Below are 18782 nucleotides of genomic sequence, written 5' to 3'. Positions count from 1 at the left end.
AGAAAATAAAAAAAAAATATAATGAAAGAAAAAAAAAATAAAAATAAAATAAAATGAAAATAAAAATAAAATTTGTTGCCAGCAGTAACAGCACACCTACTGGCAACAAATTTTATTTTCATTTTCGTTTTATTTTATTTTTATTTATATTTTTATTTTATTTTTGTTTTATTTTATGTTATTTTATTTTATATTATATATTTTTTTGTCTTTATAAGGGTGCTGTATGAGTGCCGAAACGTTGGTGACTATTACGATTTTATATAAAATGTTTTTTATTGGGATTTGATAACGGCGGGGATAAATAGGAAGAAAGAAATAAAAAAGAGAAAGAAGGGGATTTGGTTGTTTCCCTTCTCATTTTTCTTTCCACCTTTTTATTTTCGTCCAAATTAAAGAAGAATAATTTTCTTTTTTTCCTTTTTTAGGGGAAAGGAGGGGGAGAGGTGTTTCCTTTCCTTTTTTCAGATTCCAATGGCAACATTTTGTGGTGGTTGTACAAATTTGGTCGTTAGATTCTGGATTTTATTTTCAGGAATTATTTTCATCAATTTGATTGTTGGGCTTTAAAAATGGATTTTACATTGGATTTTTTTCCTATTTAAATATCCTAAATTTTTTAATTAAAAGGATTTTGATACCTATATTACTGCAAAATACCGCTCGATTTAATTCATGATAGGCGCAGAGTGAATTATCATTAGCGTCTATGAAGAAGAGTTGGTCGTTATCATAGAAAAAAACTTTAGTTCCTCCTTGTCTGTTGACAGCATCTCGAATGCTAAAGAATAAAATCTCATTTAATTGTTCAAATGACCTGTGAGGTGAATTTTAAATACAGGCTTGCTACAGAGTAGGGAATTTTTAAAAAAATTTTTATGTAACATATTGTCAGGTTTGTTCTTTAATTAAAGGAACGTGGAATCCTAATGGCATTAGATTTATAAAAGCCAACGTGCTTACATAATTTTTTAATTTTTTAATAGTATAGTCTTTTTTTTTTAATTCATCTTGTCGTTAAAAAATTTGTCGTTTGGTTGAAAGCTTTATTGTTTTGTTAATAATTCAATTTTTTGTGAAAAATTTGTCTTTTTGACATGAAAGTTTAACATTTTGAATTACATTTTTTCCATTTTTACTGCAAAATATGTCTCGGCTCATGCTTGAATTATTTTGTTGAAAATTTGCCTTTGTAAGTCAAATTGAATCAATTTCTTCAACTGAAAATATAACTATTCCATTTCCAGCAAAAAATAAAAATTTTTCAGATAAATTGTTTTATTGAAAATTAATGATTTCGTTCAAAATCAATGTTTCTAAATGAAGATTTAATTTTTTTTTTTTTAATTCATATTTTTTGGTAGAAAATTAATGTTGGTAGTCATGAAATTGTCTTTTTGTTTGAAAATTCATTTCTCTGGTTGAAAATTTAAGTATTTTGTTAATAAATCCATGCGTTTTGTTACAATTCCTTGCTCTTTTAGTAAACAAATTAATCTGCTTCTTTAAATTTCGTTTCTTTCAATAAAAATTTAACAACTTTGTTTAAAATTCATTATTTTAATTAATAATTAATTGTTTTGCTGGAAACTTAACTGATTTATTTATTTTTCTTAAAAATCCACTTTTTTGTCAGAGTTTTAATCGCTTGGTTTAAAGTCCATGCATTGTATTATTAATTCTGCTTTTTTGGTGAAAAATTTATCTTCCTGGTTAAAGAAAAACTTGTTTCTAGTTAAAAATTAATTTCTTCTACTGAAAATATAACTGTTTCATTTTCAGTAAAAAATGAAACTTTTTCATGAATTTTTTTAAATTGAGAATTAATTAGTTTCTTAAAAATTAATATTTCTAAACAAAGATTTCATTTTTTTTATTCATATTTTTTGGTAGAAAATTAATGTTGTTGGTCAAAAACTTTTCTTTTTGTTTAAAAATTTATTTCTCTGATTCTAAATGTAACTATGTTGCTAAAAAAATTCGTTTTAGATGTAAAATTTTGTTACCTAAAATAAAAATATTTAATTTTTTTTCAGAATCGACGTTTTTCATGAAGATGCAACTATTTATTTAAAATCCTTGCGCTTTGTTAAAATTTCTTGCTCTTTTGGTAAAAAAATTAATCTTCTTTTTGAAATAGATCTTTAATTTTGAAATTTCGTTTCTTTCAATAAAAATTAAAAAACTCAGTTAAAAATTCATTCCTTGAATTTGAAAAGAAATTGTTTTTGCTGAAAAGTTAACTGTTTCATTTATTTAAAAAATATATATTTAGAGTTCGTGTATTGTGTTATTAATGCTGCTTTTTTGTCTTAAAATTTATCTTCCTGGTTCAAAAATTTTCTTTTTATTTAAATATTCATTTTTTTGGTTAAAAATTAAAATAATTTGTTAACAATTATTTTGTCTTTTTAGTTGATATTTAACATTTTTAATAAAAATTTAAATATTTTATTTGTGATTTAAAATGTTTATTAACGGATAATTTGCAATCCTATCTTTTTTTTAAAAAGTTGTCTTTTCAAAATTGAACTATTTGGATAAAAAGTAATCAGTTTTGTTTGACGATCAGACTATTTTGTAATAAAATATTCTGATTTGGTTTTTTTTTACAAATGAAAAATCCTCATAAATGAAAATTAATCATTTTGCTTAAAAGCTTTTTTTTTTGAAATTCGAGTGATTCTCTAAAAAAATTTAAGTTAAAAATGAGTATTTCAGTTTACAATTTAAATACTTAATAATTGGTAGAAAGTTTATTTCCTTTAATTGAAAGTTAATTTTTCTCTCTGAATAAAAGTATGTTTTGCTACTCGCATTTTTTATTTTACACTTTATATTTTTTGACTAAAAATACATCTTCTGTAGCAGTTTTTCCTTTTTGCCTTGAAGTTCAATTTTTTTGTTGAAAGTTAACTTTTTTCTTAATAGTTTATATTTTTATATTGAAACATAACTATTTCTGAGGAAACTCGTAATTTTGGCTTAAAAATTCGACGTTTTGTATTAATTTTTCTTTCTTTATTGATTGAAAAATCTTTTTTGCTTGGAAATTCAACTTTTTTGATGGAAATTTCTATTTTTTGCGTGAAAAATTTATAATTAAATTAATTCCTTTGGTTTGGAAAGTCAAGTGTAAGAATAAATAAAGTATTTTCTTGACAATAAATTTATTTGTTCTAAAATGTTTATTATTTTTTTGTCAGAAAAATAAGCTTCTGTATTCAAAATTTTTTATTTCTGGTTAAAAATGCATGAATTTTATTTAGAAATTCGTCTCTTTGGTAGAAAATTATTGCGCTTGCTAGATTAGTTTATTTTATTCGATCAAAACTAAACTATTTATTTGAAAATTATTTCTTTTTTTTGTTTGTTTTGATGAAATTTTTTAAATTTGAAATTTATCTTATCAATAGAAGCTTTATTTGTTTTTTGTAATTAGTCTTTCATAGCAGAAAAATGATTTGCTTGGTTGAAAAACATACTTCTTCGTTAAAAACTTATATTTATTTATTAAAAATTTAATATTTTTGTTTTCGGTGAAAAAATTATTTTGCAAGATCTTCCAGTTCACACCTACCTAACCGTCTTGCGTAATTTTCAGAGGACCATTTATTTACATCTGTGTTTAATCCTACGTTTAAGATTGTTTTTAAACCCGTGAAGTGAATGCATAACGGTCAGGAAAAATAAAAAATTGTTAAGATGAAAAAAAGAAAAGAAATTAAGGGAATTTTGTAGCAAATCTGTAAATATTTAATTAATTTTTCAAGAAAAAATAGTTTTAGACAGAAAAATATAAATAATTAACTAAAATTGTTAATATCCAGTGGGCAAAATATTTGGCGACGTCTTTACGACGTCGTTACGACATCTTTACGACAATCTTACGACATCCTATGTCCATGTCGTTACAGTATCTTTACGATGTCGTAAAAAAGTCGTATGATCTGACGATGTCTTTACGATATCGCAAAGACACCAAAACGACATGGACATAGTATGTCGTAATGTTGTCGTAAATATGTCGTAACGATGTCGTAAAGACGTCGCTAAATTTTGTGCCCACTGGGTAGTTAAAAAATAATAAAAGTAATAGTACTTACACAGGGAAAGTAAAAGGGGGCTTACAAATTATCGAAGAAGGAAATGCGCTTAAAGCACAGATCGCTAGCAGAATTCTCATTCTTCACAAAGAAACTTTTCAATTGAAACTTTTCGTAGGAACTGTAACGACAAGAGCATTCATTTCGAATTTGTACTCTCTGGTCTTGCAAAGACAGAAGGGACAGATAAAAAATCCCTTCCATTTTTTAGCTCTCTGCCAATAAAATCTTTAAGATTTTGACTATTCATGCTCAAAAGCAGAAAACTAGGCCGCATGGAATTTTAATTTATTGTTATGAATCACGGATTTCCTGATGACATTCATTAAACAATGACACTTATTCTTTCATAAGTTTTCAAAAATTTGAAACAAAAAATAGTGCCGCTGGAAAATGTTTTTGGATTTTGTAGGTTGAAATGACAGACCTTAGACTCATTTGAGAAATTTAATCTAGTGTCAATAGTAGCATAAATGATAACAAATACAGTCGAACTTCAGAATTATTAATAAAAAAATTTGTATATTTTTTTTTGGTGAACAACTTCCGTCTATTATTTATTTCCGTGCCTCGTGTAATCTATGAAAAAAATTACTTTAATTATTAATGTTATTTACTTTTAATCATGATTATTAAAGTTGCATTGTAAATAATTTTAATTTTACCCAACAAAGTATGTTTTTAACAGAAAAATCATTTTTTACTAATTGACTTAGCAAAATATAGTACTAAGCGAGGTGGGTCTGGTCTGAAATTTGTGTAACTATTAAAAAAGTTTTTTTCGTAAATAATTGTTTAAATATTTTTTCATAATGATTAGAATTCATGACCCGAACCACCTTCCTTATTGCTTCTTATTTATTATCCAAATATTTTAACTTAATAGGGCGCTTCGTGTGAAAGCTAGTTGGGAAATAAGAAAAGTGTCGGTATGGTAGGAATCTAGTCACGTGACCGACTCGTCACATGGCCTTATAGACATTTTTAACTATGCACAATAGGGTGGCTTAAAAACGCTTTTTTTATTTAGAGGGCTACGATCCTTCCAATTTTAATCTAAATTCAAAGAAAAAAATTTCCTAATTTTTATTTATTTTATTATTTGATTTTAACATGTGCCGGTTTTGAGGACAAGTTTCCCAAGTAAAATGCATGAGAAAAAATCACTTTTTTGAGTTTTTGGAATAATTTTTTAGAGTTCGAAAAAATTTTACGAGAAAGTATGGGAGCCTGTAGAGAATTATCCAATTTTCCCTAAAAATTATCACTATTAGTCTAGTGGAATATTTTTTAACATTAGTTCATTCATTTTAAATTATTAAAACAAATTAAATTTGTTTAAATAATTTTGCTTCAAATTAAAAAAAAAAAAAATTAGTGTTGTGGGTCTAGTGGAATATTTTTAGTAATAATTAATTGCTGATTGATAATTAATTTATGATTCATATTTAAGCTATAATTTTTATTTAAAAACATTTTTTTTAAATAAATGTAATCAAACAATGTTGATAAATATTCCACTGTAGCAATATTAATAATTTTGATAAAAAAATATTTAAAGTAATGACATTTGTTTTAACTATTAAAAACTAATAAACTAATGTTAATAAATATTCCACTGGACCAATAGTAATAATTTCTAAGAGAAAAAGAATGTTCGAAAGAAATGGTTCAAACAAATTCCATTTGTTTAAAGAATACACAGTTAATGATCGAATATTAATAAATATCCCTATCGACTGATAATAATAATTTTTAGGGAGAAAACGAATTTTCAAGACAAAGAAATTATTTGAGCAAATTTAATTAGTTTTAATAATTGAAAATTAATTAAACAATGATATTAAATATTCCATCAGATGAAACTCTTTATTGGATAATTCTCTACAGGCCCCCTTACTTTTCCGTTACATTTTTTCAGCCCTAAAAAATTATTCTAAAAACTCAAGACAGTGATTTTTCCCCATACATATTACGTGGGAAACTTGAAGTTCAAACCGGCACCTGTTAAAATAAACAAATAAAAAAAATGAGGGAATTTCTTTTTACGGATTTGGAATAAAATGGGAGGGGTTCGTTGCCCTCCAGCATGCAAAAAAATTTTGCCATGCATTTTTGTACCAGCATAATGCACAACCACGTTCCCAGTTCCAGAAATTTCTCTTAGTGTGCGCGTCCTATAAAAAAATCGATAATAAAAGAAATTTTTAGATCTTTTTTGTTTTGATCGCAGCATGGTGATCAATCGAAATTTGAATTTTCAATTTTCCAGAAAAATTATAAACTTTATTGCAAACATTTTTTTCATAAATTTAATTTGTTTAGTTTGATTGTTATTTTTTACGATTTTAAACAAAAATACGCATCATTTTTAAATGCACAATTTTGTTAATTAATCTGTTCTCGTCCTTATATCTCTCTTTCAAAAATTTGACTTTTTTAATGTCAATGTTATTTTTCACCATTAAAAAACTTATCATTTATGGAAAATTGATATTAAAAAAATCTGCAGCTCTTTCTTGAGTAAAGAAATTTTATATCCTTATTATTTCGTAGTTTGTGTCGTTTCTCTACAAATTTTATCTATAAATGTAATTTTTCTATTTTTAATCCAGTTTGTTATGAATAAAACAAAACCCACGCGTCCTATCAAAATGTGATTAAAAAATTTTTTATGTCTTTTTCGAGTATACAATTTTTGTATCCTCATATTTTCTTGTATCTTGCATATTTTGACCACAACATGGCATTTTTGATTTTTCATTATTTTTTGTGCAATCAAAATTTCGACTTTTAATTTTTCAGTAAAATTAAAATATCGTTAGGATAATATTTTAGTGTTTCAAAATAAAGTGTTTTCCTTTCTCTGAGTTTTTTTTATTTGACAAAAAGTTGGGGGGGGGGGGATTTGACAGAAATCTAATACCTTTTCATATTGAGAATGTAATAATTCCTATTTGTGGCCGTGTTAATGACCTTGAATATATTTTTTTGATCTTGAAAAAAGAGTTCTAATCATTTTTAATATTCAATTATATTTTTTTGTGTGTAATAATACTTTAAAAATCTAGAATCCAAAAAGCTTAAACTATCACAGTACCAATTTAATATAGTTCCAATTTTTCTCAATTTTAATTGCAATAATTTATAATATAAAGATTCTTAAATTTTTTGCTTTAATTTTTGAAATATCAAATTGAATAACTTGAATTGATGCCTTGGAATTTTCAAATTGTAAAAAATCTCATTTTTCTTAAGTTAGATTAAACAAGAAGTAAGAATATTTTCAATTTGGAGAAAGACTGAGTCATGTTTACAACGTCAGAATATGACCTTCTTGTTGTTTCAATAGAGTTAAGAATGTAAAATCATCGCGTTTTTTTACCAAACTCTTCTATCTTTTACGTTTTCCATTTTTACATCCTTCAATTTTCAATTAGAAAATTTATCAACTAATTAAATAATGAATATTCCGAAAAAAGATCTAAAAATTTTTTATTAATTACTTTATAATAGGATGAGTAGTTTTTGTTTTATTTGTAAAAATCAACATTGAAAATAAAACAGTAAATTTTTGGACAAGCAGCACGAAATACGAAAAAAATTAATTAATTTAAAAGTTAATTAAATCGCTTCGTGTCTGCCCAGTGGGCACAAAGTTTGGCTACGTCTTTATGACACCGTCACGACAACTTTACGACAACTTTACGACATCCTATGTCCATGTCGTTAAGGTGTCTTTATGATATCGTAAATAAGTCGTATGATCTGACGATGTCTTTACGATATCGCAAAGACACCGAAACGACATGGACATAGGATATCGTAAAGTTGTCCTAAAGATGTCGTAACGATGTCGTAAAGACGTCGCCTAATGTTGTGCCCACTGGGTGATTAAGAAAAATACAAATTTTCAACTAATAAAGTTAATCGTCAACCAAACAGTTGAATTGTCAACCAAACAGTTGAATTTTCCATCAAAGTAAGTGATTGCATTTTTAATCTGAGAAGACGAATCCAAAAAAACTGGTGAATTTTCTTTAACAAAATAATGACGGTTTCCAAAAATTGTTAAATTTTTTACAACGTAAATTATTTTGTAATCAAATAATTAAATTTCGAAGGAAATAATTAAACTTTTAACGAAAAACATGAATTTTCAACCAGTAAGAATAATTTTCTACTGGAGAAGATGAATTTTCAACAAACAAAAAATTTTTAAACAAGTAGTGTAATATAAAACTAAAAAAGATACGCCTTGAACAAAAAAAGGAATTTTTAAATTTTCTCTTAAAAATCCTAATTTTCTTACCAAAATTAAAAAAATATTTAAGAAAGCAAATTAATTTTTAACTAAAAATGTTAATTTCTTACAGAAAAAAAAGAATAAAAAAATGTATTGATTTTTAACCAAATAGGAGAATTTCCTACAATTATTATTAGACAGAATAGTGCAGTTTTTAATCAAGAATATGAATTTTCAAGGAGAAATCTTAATTTTTTAGAAGAAGAGGGTTTTCACAAAATACGTTCATTTTTAACTAACAAAGATAACATTTTCAACTAAACTAAAACAATGTAATCTGCAGTTTTTAAAATTAATTTATGAAAAATAGTAAAATTTTTAATTAAACCATTTGTAACTTAAATCAAGAATTTCAATCAAAAAATCAATTTTTCACAAGGCTGTTCAATGTTCAACCTAGTAGTTGATCTTATGGTTTTAATGAGATTAAATGTTAATATTAAGTAATTTGATGTTGATTGTTTTTTATCTACTGATTTTATATCAATAGTTTTTAAATATTGATTTTTGTTTTTTAATTCTGAAAAAATTGCTTTTAAACTCCGCTGACATCTTAACTCCACAGAAACAAAAATCAATATTCAAAAATATTGATTTTAGACCAGTAGACAAGAAAATTACAAATCACGTCAGAATAATTTAGGGATAGCATTTAATTATGCCTATATTAAATTCAATTTAATTTCTAATTGAAAATTGTTTAGAAGGTTTCAATCGAATGCTTAAAGTTTTGTTACCTACTAAGGCTATCAAATTTAAAAAATTCAATTTTTTTCTTTAAAATCTGTAAATGGTGTGTTAAAATATTTTTAAAAACAAATTGCGAAAATGGTCGAAATATGTGAAAAAGAAAAAATTCACGATTTCCCAAAAAATTAAATTTTAAGATTGAAATTTTCTTACATTTCTTTTTAAAATTGATACATGTCGCCTTTAAATTTTTCGAATCCACAAAACAAAATTCTTTAAAAAAAATTATGTTCAGAGGTTCCGTAATCCCCATACAGTTTTTGTTTGCCCCATAAGTAAAAAAATGGTATTTTGAGACCTTCTGGCACAGATTATTTTTTATAGGTTCTTGTTACACAAAATGTTTATAAAAAATTGTTTTAAGAATTTATTATTTTTTATAGATTTTTTTATTAATCGGGTGGAAAAGTCGTGGGCTTTTTGCGAACATCGAATTGGAAAAAATTTTTAAGCTATTTATTAGTCTTGATAAGACTAGCCTATTAGAATAATGCTGGAAACTTTGATTTTTTTATATTATTTTTCAATTTTTCACATTGGTTCTAATTATTTCAGAAAATTTTAAACATTAATTTAAGATCAACAAACATTGCCTCAAAATTTTCTAGATATCGTTTACCAAATTTAAATAACGTTTAGAAGCGTTTTTTTATATTCTTATAAAATTAATTCGCGAAATAATCTTTATATATATTATTGAGATTCCTATAAAAATTTTAGTTCAATTGAATCCCTTCAAAATTAAAAAAAATTTCTTGCATTCTTCTGTAAATCTTCAACATTCTATAGTTTTCGATTTTTCAAAATATTTTAAAATTTTGAATCACTTTTGAAATGATCTCAAAGCTTTCATATATTTAAAGAGATTCATCCGTTTATTTCGAAACTTAAAAAAAAAACTTCAAAATTTACACTTTTCGACACAAAGTGAACGAGAAAGAAGACAAACAATTTTAGCTTGAACCTATTACATACATTATTAGATGACAAACTACGAAAGTCTTTTAGGTGTCGATTTGATTCTCCTATAAAAATTTTGTAGTACACGAAAAACTAAGCCACACGCTTTTTTTATATCTGCGGAAAATACTTTAAGGGGTTGAAACAGCCGCTCAAAGATAGGGATCTCAAGCGTCGATTGTATAGTATAGTGTGAAAAACTAAATTGATTTCGATCAAACCTACTGAAAAGTTTCCTCGTGATGAAAGATAAATAACGTAATTTACTCAAAAAAAATATTTATTGAGGGGTAAACCACCCTTACATATTTTTAAAGTTTCGCTGAAAGTTTTTAAATTGAACGGAAAAATTTTTAAATACATATATTTTGTAGTTGAGACAAAAATAAAGTTTACTTGTTTCGCCAAATTAAGTTAAAAAAAAATAATGGGGGTAGCTACCCCTAAACAGTTTTTATCGTATCTCTATGATAATATATATTTTCCATACAAAAAATTAAGAATTTTGTTTTATAACGATGGATGTAAAATAGAGTTCATTCAACATAAATAAAAAAATTACACGGGGTTATACCACCCCCTTATTATATATGAAATAGAAAAATAAGTCTAAAATTAAGCAAAAAAATCCAAAAAAAAGATGTGTTGTATACAAAAAAGAGGATGAAGGTATTTAGGTATTTTTGAGCGAAAAACAGAACTGAAGAGGATAACTAACCCTAAATTGTTTCGCATTATTAACCTTTCTAATTAAATTTTATGCACATTATTTTTTTTATATGTTTAACATTAATTTTAATGCGATCTGTTTTTTGTAACGTTTTTTATAACTACAAAATTTCAGGAAAAATTCAGAAAAGCTCTTTTAGTAAAACAATTAAGAAAATTTAAAAAAAGCAGTTGATAGTCATCTTTTTTATTTATGGAAAGTATATATTATCATAGACATAAAATAAAAACTAATTAGGGGTAGCTTTAAGAAAGGTGGGTCTGGTTCTAAATTTCAATAATTATAAAAAAAGCAACACAAATTATTTACAACAAAAAACTTTTTTCATAATTATACAAATTTAGGACCAGTCCCACCATTCTTAGTGCTCCTTGTTTAGTATCCCAAATTTTCAACTCGATGTGGCGATTCGTGCGAAGATAAGTTGGAAAATCAAAAAAGTAACGTTAAGGTAGGAATCTCGTCACGTGACCCACTCATCACATGGCCTTAAAGTTTTTTTCTGCAGATTTAACAAAATAAGTATCGCTTAGTTTTTTTAGTACTACAACATATTTCAGGGAGAATAAAATCGGCGAGGGGCGCCTGAAATACTTTCCTTGTTAGAAATATCTAAATGTGATTTTGTTTTTTGTAGAACCATTTTTTAAACAATCAGCACATTTTTTTCTCAAAAAAATTGTAGATTCTTTCGAAAGGAATGCAATAGTGCACTTGGTTTCACGAACCGTAGATAAATTTTTCCATAACTTTGCTATTATTTTGTTTAATTTGATGTTTATAATAGACTTTTTAACGGGTATAAAAAAATACTTAAAAATATAGAAAAATGAGTCAATAATTTTTAATCAATTAAAGTACCCCCAAAAACTTTCATAATTTCTATAAATCTCTTGAAATCCTTAGAAAACATTTGAAATCTCGGTAAACAACAATAACAAAACTCTCACTCACCAGAGGCGAGAAGATCGAAAATTAGTAAAAAAAAAGGCGATTCCGCAACTTACGGAAGACCCCTGAGACAAAAGTAGAAATTTTTATTGAATTCTTATTTCCTTTTCAGTTTTTTATGCTCTGATCGATTCTCTTCTATCTTCAACGATTATATGTAAAAATCTTTATTGAGTAAGTAGTGAATTTCTTCCTAAATGTTCATTTTGCAAATTATTAAAAAAATTAATTTAATGACAATCTTGTGGGTAATATTAAATTTTAATTCTTTTGAATATTATGTGTAAAATAGATTCCGCAATACAATGATCTTCTGTTAATTAGAATTTGTTAAAAAATTAGAAAATGTTTTCGAAAAATCTAGACGCAGCACGTGAATAAAGCTGAAAATATTACACAATCACCTTCTTGTAAACATTTTACCATTTTCTTTGAAGTTTCTCATCGTCTCAAAATTCCAGACAACTATTTGGTCCCCTTATCCAACTCCCGACATTTTTAAATATAAACAATCAATTTTCAATTAAATAAAATTCAACTATTACATTTTTGCCACAGAATGCATCTCATTTGTTTGAAAAAATCTACCTCCCGGTTGAAAACTTACTTATTTAGTTGAATATTCTACTATTGCAAAAAAACTACGTTTTGTCTCGTTTCCAACTAGAGTTAAATAGACAATTAACTAAGGTCGAAAGATTGATTGTTTAAATAATTTATTATTATCGTGCATGATACTTATTTTTTAATAATGCTACAAAGTTTTGTTTTTTCTGCAATTTTTAACATTTCGTCCATTTTGTGTACATTACATGTAATACTGAAAAAAAAATTCATCTCTTTCAAGAATAATCATACAGGGTGTCCAAAAAGTCCCGGGACAGCAAAATTAATCCTTAGGTACAATTTTTTTGGAGAAGCTTGAGGTCATTCTTTAATTAACTTTTAACGAGGAATCCATTGGTGACTTCAGTTTTGACCTTGACCATGACCTTCATGGTTATTTCAAGGTCACCATTTTTTAAATGCAATGGCCCATTTTTGACATTGTCAATCGAAAGAGCGACAAATTTAACGTTTTAAAGTGTAGTCAGGTCATAGGTAAGGCGTGAACTTGATAAACGTATTAATGTCATTCAAACTTTAATTTGATCTGGACATTTTTTCTCAAGCTAGCTTGTGAAAATCATCCTCTCACCCTACCCATTTACTTAAACAATGTACGTTAAATAGTCACCATCGAGTGGCCTTGAGCATGATCATCAAGGTCATATCAAAGTCACTCTTTGTTTTTTCTGAAAGTTTGAATTTAAATCTTTGAAACTTTTAATGGAAATTCATGTTAAATTTTTAATGACCTTGATATGTCAATCAAGGTCAAACCCTACCTATGACCTGACAACACTTTTAAATGTATAATTTTTCCTTTTTTCCATTATTGGTGTCAAACTGAGACCTTTTAATAGAAAAATAAAGAGTGACCTTGATATGACCTTGATGGCCATGGTCAATGTTACACAATGGCCACTACTTAATGTACATTGTACAAGTAAGTAAGTAGGGTAAGGGGAGGAATTTTACAAGCTAGCTTGCGGAAAAATTTTCAGACCATATTGAAGTTTGAATGACCTTAATGCGTCCACCAAGGTCTCACATTACCTATGACCTGAGTACACTTTTTAACGTAAAATTTTTCGCTCTTTTGATTTCCAATGTCAAAAATAGGCCATTCCATTCAAAAAAACAAAGGTAACCTTGAAATAACTATTAAGGTCATGGGCAATGTAAAAACTAGAGTCACCACTGGATTCCTCGTTAAAAATTACTGCAAAAGTGACCTCAACCTTCTCCACGAAAATTGTACCTGAGGACTTTTTAGGCACGCTGTGTAAATTTATAAACAAATAAGCAAAGAAGTTTAAAAAGGAATGTTTATTCAAGTAAAAAAGGCAGACGACAGTTAAATATTTTGCACTCATTTCAAGAGAAGAGAGTTATAAACAATAATAAATTAATTAAAGAACTATTTTTGTTCAACTTGTAATCATTATTACCATATTAAGAAAAAAGTAAACAGAAACTTCACTATTTTATTTTGTTCTTATTTTTGAAAGTGGTATGCAAAAAATAAAAAATTCCAATAAAAAATCTAAAAGAGACTTGTAGGATAAATTGTTTTAAACATAAAAAATAATTTGACAAGAGAAATCCTATTTTTAGAAAAAAACGCGAGACAGAAAAAAATGTCTCTAAAAAGATAGTAGGGGAGCTGCGGGTAATGTGGCGCGGCGGCTAATGTGGCGCACCCTCATTTACAGAAATTGATTGATTTATAGCGAGAGGTATTTACTGTACTGTATTTTTTTATTTGTACTTTTTTGTATATTGAAAAAATGTGCTCAATGAAGATAATTGCTCAATTCTTGTTATACTAAGTTATTTATGTGTGTATTTATAAAGTGACCAAAAAGTAGTTAAAAAGTACAGTAGCTTTTTTCCGTATTAAAAAACATAAAATATAACGTTCAAGTTGCACGCAATTTATATGTAATGATTTAAACCGATCATTTATCCAAAATTAATTTAATTAAACTCAGTAAACAACTTTTACTTCCCTTTCCGAAATTGTACTAAGAGCGCGCCACATTAGCCATCCAGGACAGATAACTTGCCGCAGGCACACTTTTTTTGAAACTTGATAATTAACTACCTAGTGGGAAAAAAATTTGGCGACGTCTTTACGACATCATTACGACATCTTAGCGACATCTTTACGACTCAGTGGAAGAACAGGTCTACAAAAAAATTCACTCGAGCACGGAGTTGAATCTAAGAAAAATCGTCTTGACCTTCAAGTGACCTTGAGAATTAACCTGAAGGTCATGATAATCAAGGTGATGTACACCTTAACATTTCGTCGTCTTTTGTGAAGCATCTTGAACGTTTGTTCACCCCGAAAAGCCAAGACAATTCAGAAAACGGGCATCTGGTTGTATTCTTAGATACTTGACCTTAATTTCTTACCTTTCCAAGCTCACAAAAAGCACTTTTCTACAGCCTAATTTTGACGTTAAATTTCCTGCTCTCTTCAAATCCGCAGTCAAAAATAGAAGTTCTCATTTAAGAGAAGGGTCTCACATCCATTTCACCTTTGAAATTGACCACAAGTCAAAACATTTTTTTTACATAACGAATCTTGACAAAACTGACCAAAACTTGTTTTTACAAAAAACGTATCTTGTAAAACTTGACCATACGCGCTCACAAAAGTAAATCTATCTTTTAACATGGGGACGTAGAACTATATAAACCTTGATTCTTTTCTTCATTTTTGTCTTTAGTCTCAAGAAGTCATACTGTTCACTTCGATCTACGTACGAAAACTAGTTAACGCGTTCGAGTCTTGAAATAAACTCTATTTAGCTGAGAGTTTCCATCGATATTAATTGAGTCGTTTCCGAATAAAGTCCACGGTGTTAACGTTCGTCAAAAAAACTTATGTGTAGATTGAGCAGCTGTTTAAGGGCCTTGTATAAGCCTACCACTACTGAAACGTGCTTGTACATTTTTTCACAAAATACACATTTGGTAGGGTTTCCTTGCTCCCTTACGATAATAACGATAATCCAATCGACAAAATAACTCTCTCATGCCCTTTCCTAAACAGAAAGGTTCTTGTGAATTAATATTTTTTAACTGTTCATCTACTCTAAAACCTTCATAATAACTCTTTTGTAAATCTACCTATCTCGTACTCATTTAACAGCATTAAAACTGACACAGTTCCCGTAGAACTGATCAATGAGAACATTCATACCAACAAAAATAAATTTTCAGGCTTTACAACTCTGAAATAATCAGCACTCTAGTCTCTCTTTTTAAATTTTCATTCTACCCTTGCTTATTTGCAGGAAAGTAATGCTGATTTGGTGGCAGCGGTGGGATTGGTCACTCCTGTTTCAATTCAGTGATTTGTGAACAATGCAAATTTCCTTTAAAGTTATATAAGGGTAGCTATTTAATCAGTATTCAAGATTGTAAGTCCTTCTTAGATACGTTGCACGGTCACTATCAGGGCAAGGCAAAGTTCGTTTATAATCAGAAACGTTTATAATCAAAATGCATTACTTGTACTCGAAATTATGCGAATAAATCACAACAGTGAACTACTTCTAAGTAACAGAGAATAAAAGGGTTATAACCTAATAATTCAGGAAAACTTAAACCCTTTTTTAATTTTAAATCTCTTTATTCGGTCTTAATAAATTCTTAAAATGTAAATTACTGTAATGTTTCAGGTTATTTTAAGTGTTGCATTACGAAAAGCTACAATAAGTCACATATTTCAATTGATTTTTTCAATCAGATTTCTAGGAGTCCAGGAAACCAAATTAATTCCATTGTGGGAATCTCTTTTTCACAAATTAACAACTCGTAAATAATATGCGTCTAGCCTTTACTGCCTTTTGTTCTAAACGATGAACACAACTGTCAATCAGTATTCAAATCGTCATAGTAAGACCCTTTGCTTCCAAAGTAATGGACGTTTGAACGTTTGTAAGACATAACCATCATCTTGTCTCTAATACAAAAGAAAACATTGGAAACAAATTATCTACTGAAAGAATCAATTGACTTTGAATCATCTTCGAAATTAAATGACTGAATATCTATCGCAAATTGTAGACAGTAAAAAATCCAAGGCAATAGTATCAATTCACACAAACTGCTTTAAACTCAACGTGGGCAATTTTGTTGACGATACATCATTGAACAATAATTTAATTCAATTGAATAAATCATAACGCTTATTATGATTGATTATTAAAAAGTTTTAAAATGTCCAAAAAATTGATTATAAACAATTTCAATATTAATTTTTTTTTTACTCAGACGGAATGAGCTTTTAACCAGACGCGAATTAGGTCGTACAGAAAATGTACGGTCATAATTAATTATCTATTCAGTGACAGCTGAAGTTTTCATTGTAAATCAAAAAAAAAAAAACGAATAGGCACTGAACCTTTTAGGCCTTTCATCTACACAATCAATATTCTTTTTATCGTTCCTCAACTAAGAAAATTGTCTAATATTTACTGTCTTTATCCACTGAACGATGCAGTCAACACATGGTTAGTGATAGCTGCGCAATTGCGCTCGAACAGCCACTTATATTGTCACGAACGCTGTTTCATCCAATAAGCAATTAAAAGTTCACTCCCTGAAATAAAAATTATTTTTTGGGTTTGTTATTAATTGCTTCCATTAATTGAATACTTTTATCTAATTTAAACCATCCACATTGACCTCTTAACTAATTGATCAGTTTTTATTAAATAAAGCTCGCACCATAGAATAATTTCTTCGATTTCAATTTTATTTCTAATGATCATTAAAGACGAATTACTCAACACTAAATTTAAAAAAAAATCCAATTCATGCGAATTTATCTTAAAAATCAAAGCAGCTTAATTCGTTGCAAATTATCCTAAAATACTAGGCAGTCTGATAAGTACCTGAAAATTCTAAGAGATGGCATTAGTATTCACTAACGTGAACCATTTTCGTCGAGCTTGATCGTTCAAATGACGCCAGTCAAAACTTCAGCTATTTATGTTTACGCATTTACAAGATACAGCACTGAAAAGCGACTAACCTCCGAGTTTTTTTTAATATGGAAAAATCTGAGTTTCGAGTTTTGATCAAACACTACTATCTTCGCAAGAAAACGATATCCGAGACCAAGGCCAAGCTGGATAAGTATTACCCGGACTCTGCACTGTCGATTGGAACGATTCATAAGTGGTTTACCGAGTTTCGTTGTGGCCGTACGTAGTTGATGCTGAACGATCTGGGCGCCCAAAAGAGTTCACTACACCAGAAAATGTCGAAAAAATCCATGATATGATGTTGAATTATCCCAAAGTGAAATTGAGAGAAGTAGCTAATGCTGTAGGCATATCATTGGAACGTGTGGGCAATATCGTGCATTCAGTTTTGGGAATGAAGAAGCTCTGCGCGCGATGGGTGCCGCGTTTGCTCACAGTGGACCAAAAACGAATTCGTGTGACAACTTTCCAGCAGAATTTGGCATTATTTTCGCATAAGCCGACCGAGTTTTTGCGCCAATTCATAACTATGGATGAAACCTGGATCCACTACTACACTCCTGAGTCAACGCAACACGCAAAACAGTGGGTTCCACCGGGTCAAAGTGCTCCGAAGCGTCCAAAAACGCAACAATGGGTCGGAAAGGTTTAGCCTCCGTATTTTGGGATGCACATGGCATAATATTCGTGGACTATCTTGAAAAAGGTAAAACCATAACCGGAGCATGCTATTCATCATTATTGGACCGATTGAAAATCGAAATCGCCGAAAAACGACCGCATTTAAAGAAGAAAAAACCGCTTCATCATCACGACAATGCGCCTGTTAATTCATGCTTAGTTGCACAAGCAAAATTGCATGAAATCGGCTTCGAATTGGTTCCTCAGCCACCGTACTCACCAGACCTGTCCCCCAGCGACTTTTACTTGTTCTCAAGCCTGAAGAGATGGCTCACCGGTAAGCGTTTTTACTCAAATGAGGAGCTCATAGCTGAAACTGAGGCATATTTTGGAGACCTTCCGATCGAGTACTTTTCGGACGGTATCAAAAAGTTAGAAAATCGTTGGACTCGCTGTATCGACCTAAAAGGAAAGTATGTTGAAAAATAAAACCAACTTTGGCCAAAAAAACGTCTCCGTGTTTCATTTTTCAAGGACTTATCAGACTGCCTAGTAGAGTGAATAAGTTATGTTTTCTCTTATAAGTTCACCAAAAATTTACCAAATTCTTGATCAGTTCAATCAAACTCAGTTTGCTGGTGGTAATAATGGGAAAACTGTGACGACATTTGGCGATTTAATGAAACAACTATAACGACGATTCGCAACCGAAAAACGTATTCATGGTGTTTACATGAAATCTCAACTCT

At 28.5% G+C, this 18782-nt stretch overlaps 1 pseudogene; it reads left to right on the top strand.

Annotated features, from left to right (window-relative positions):
- Positions 1 to 17477: 17477 nt before the first annotated feature.
- LOC117177513 lies at positions 17478 to 18522 on the top strand (annotated as a pseudogene).
- The last annotated feature ends 260 nt before the right edge of the window (positions 18523 to 18782 follow it).

Source organism: Belonocnema kinseyi, chromosome 7 (assembly GCF_010883055.1).
Source record: "Belonocnema kinseyi isolate 2016_QV_RU_SX_M_011 chromosome 7, B_treatae_v1, whole genome shotgun sequence".
NCBI classification, from domain to species: Eukaryota; Metazoa; Arthropoda; class Insecta; order Hymenoptera; family Cynipidae; genus Belonocnema; species Belonocnema kinseyi.
The sequence above is the reverse complement of the archived record's forward strand: the minus strand, read 5'-3'. Positions and strand labels throughout refer to the sequence as shown.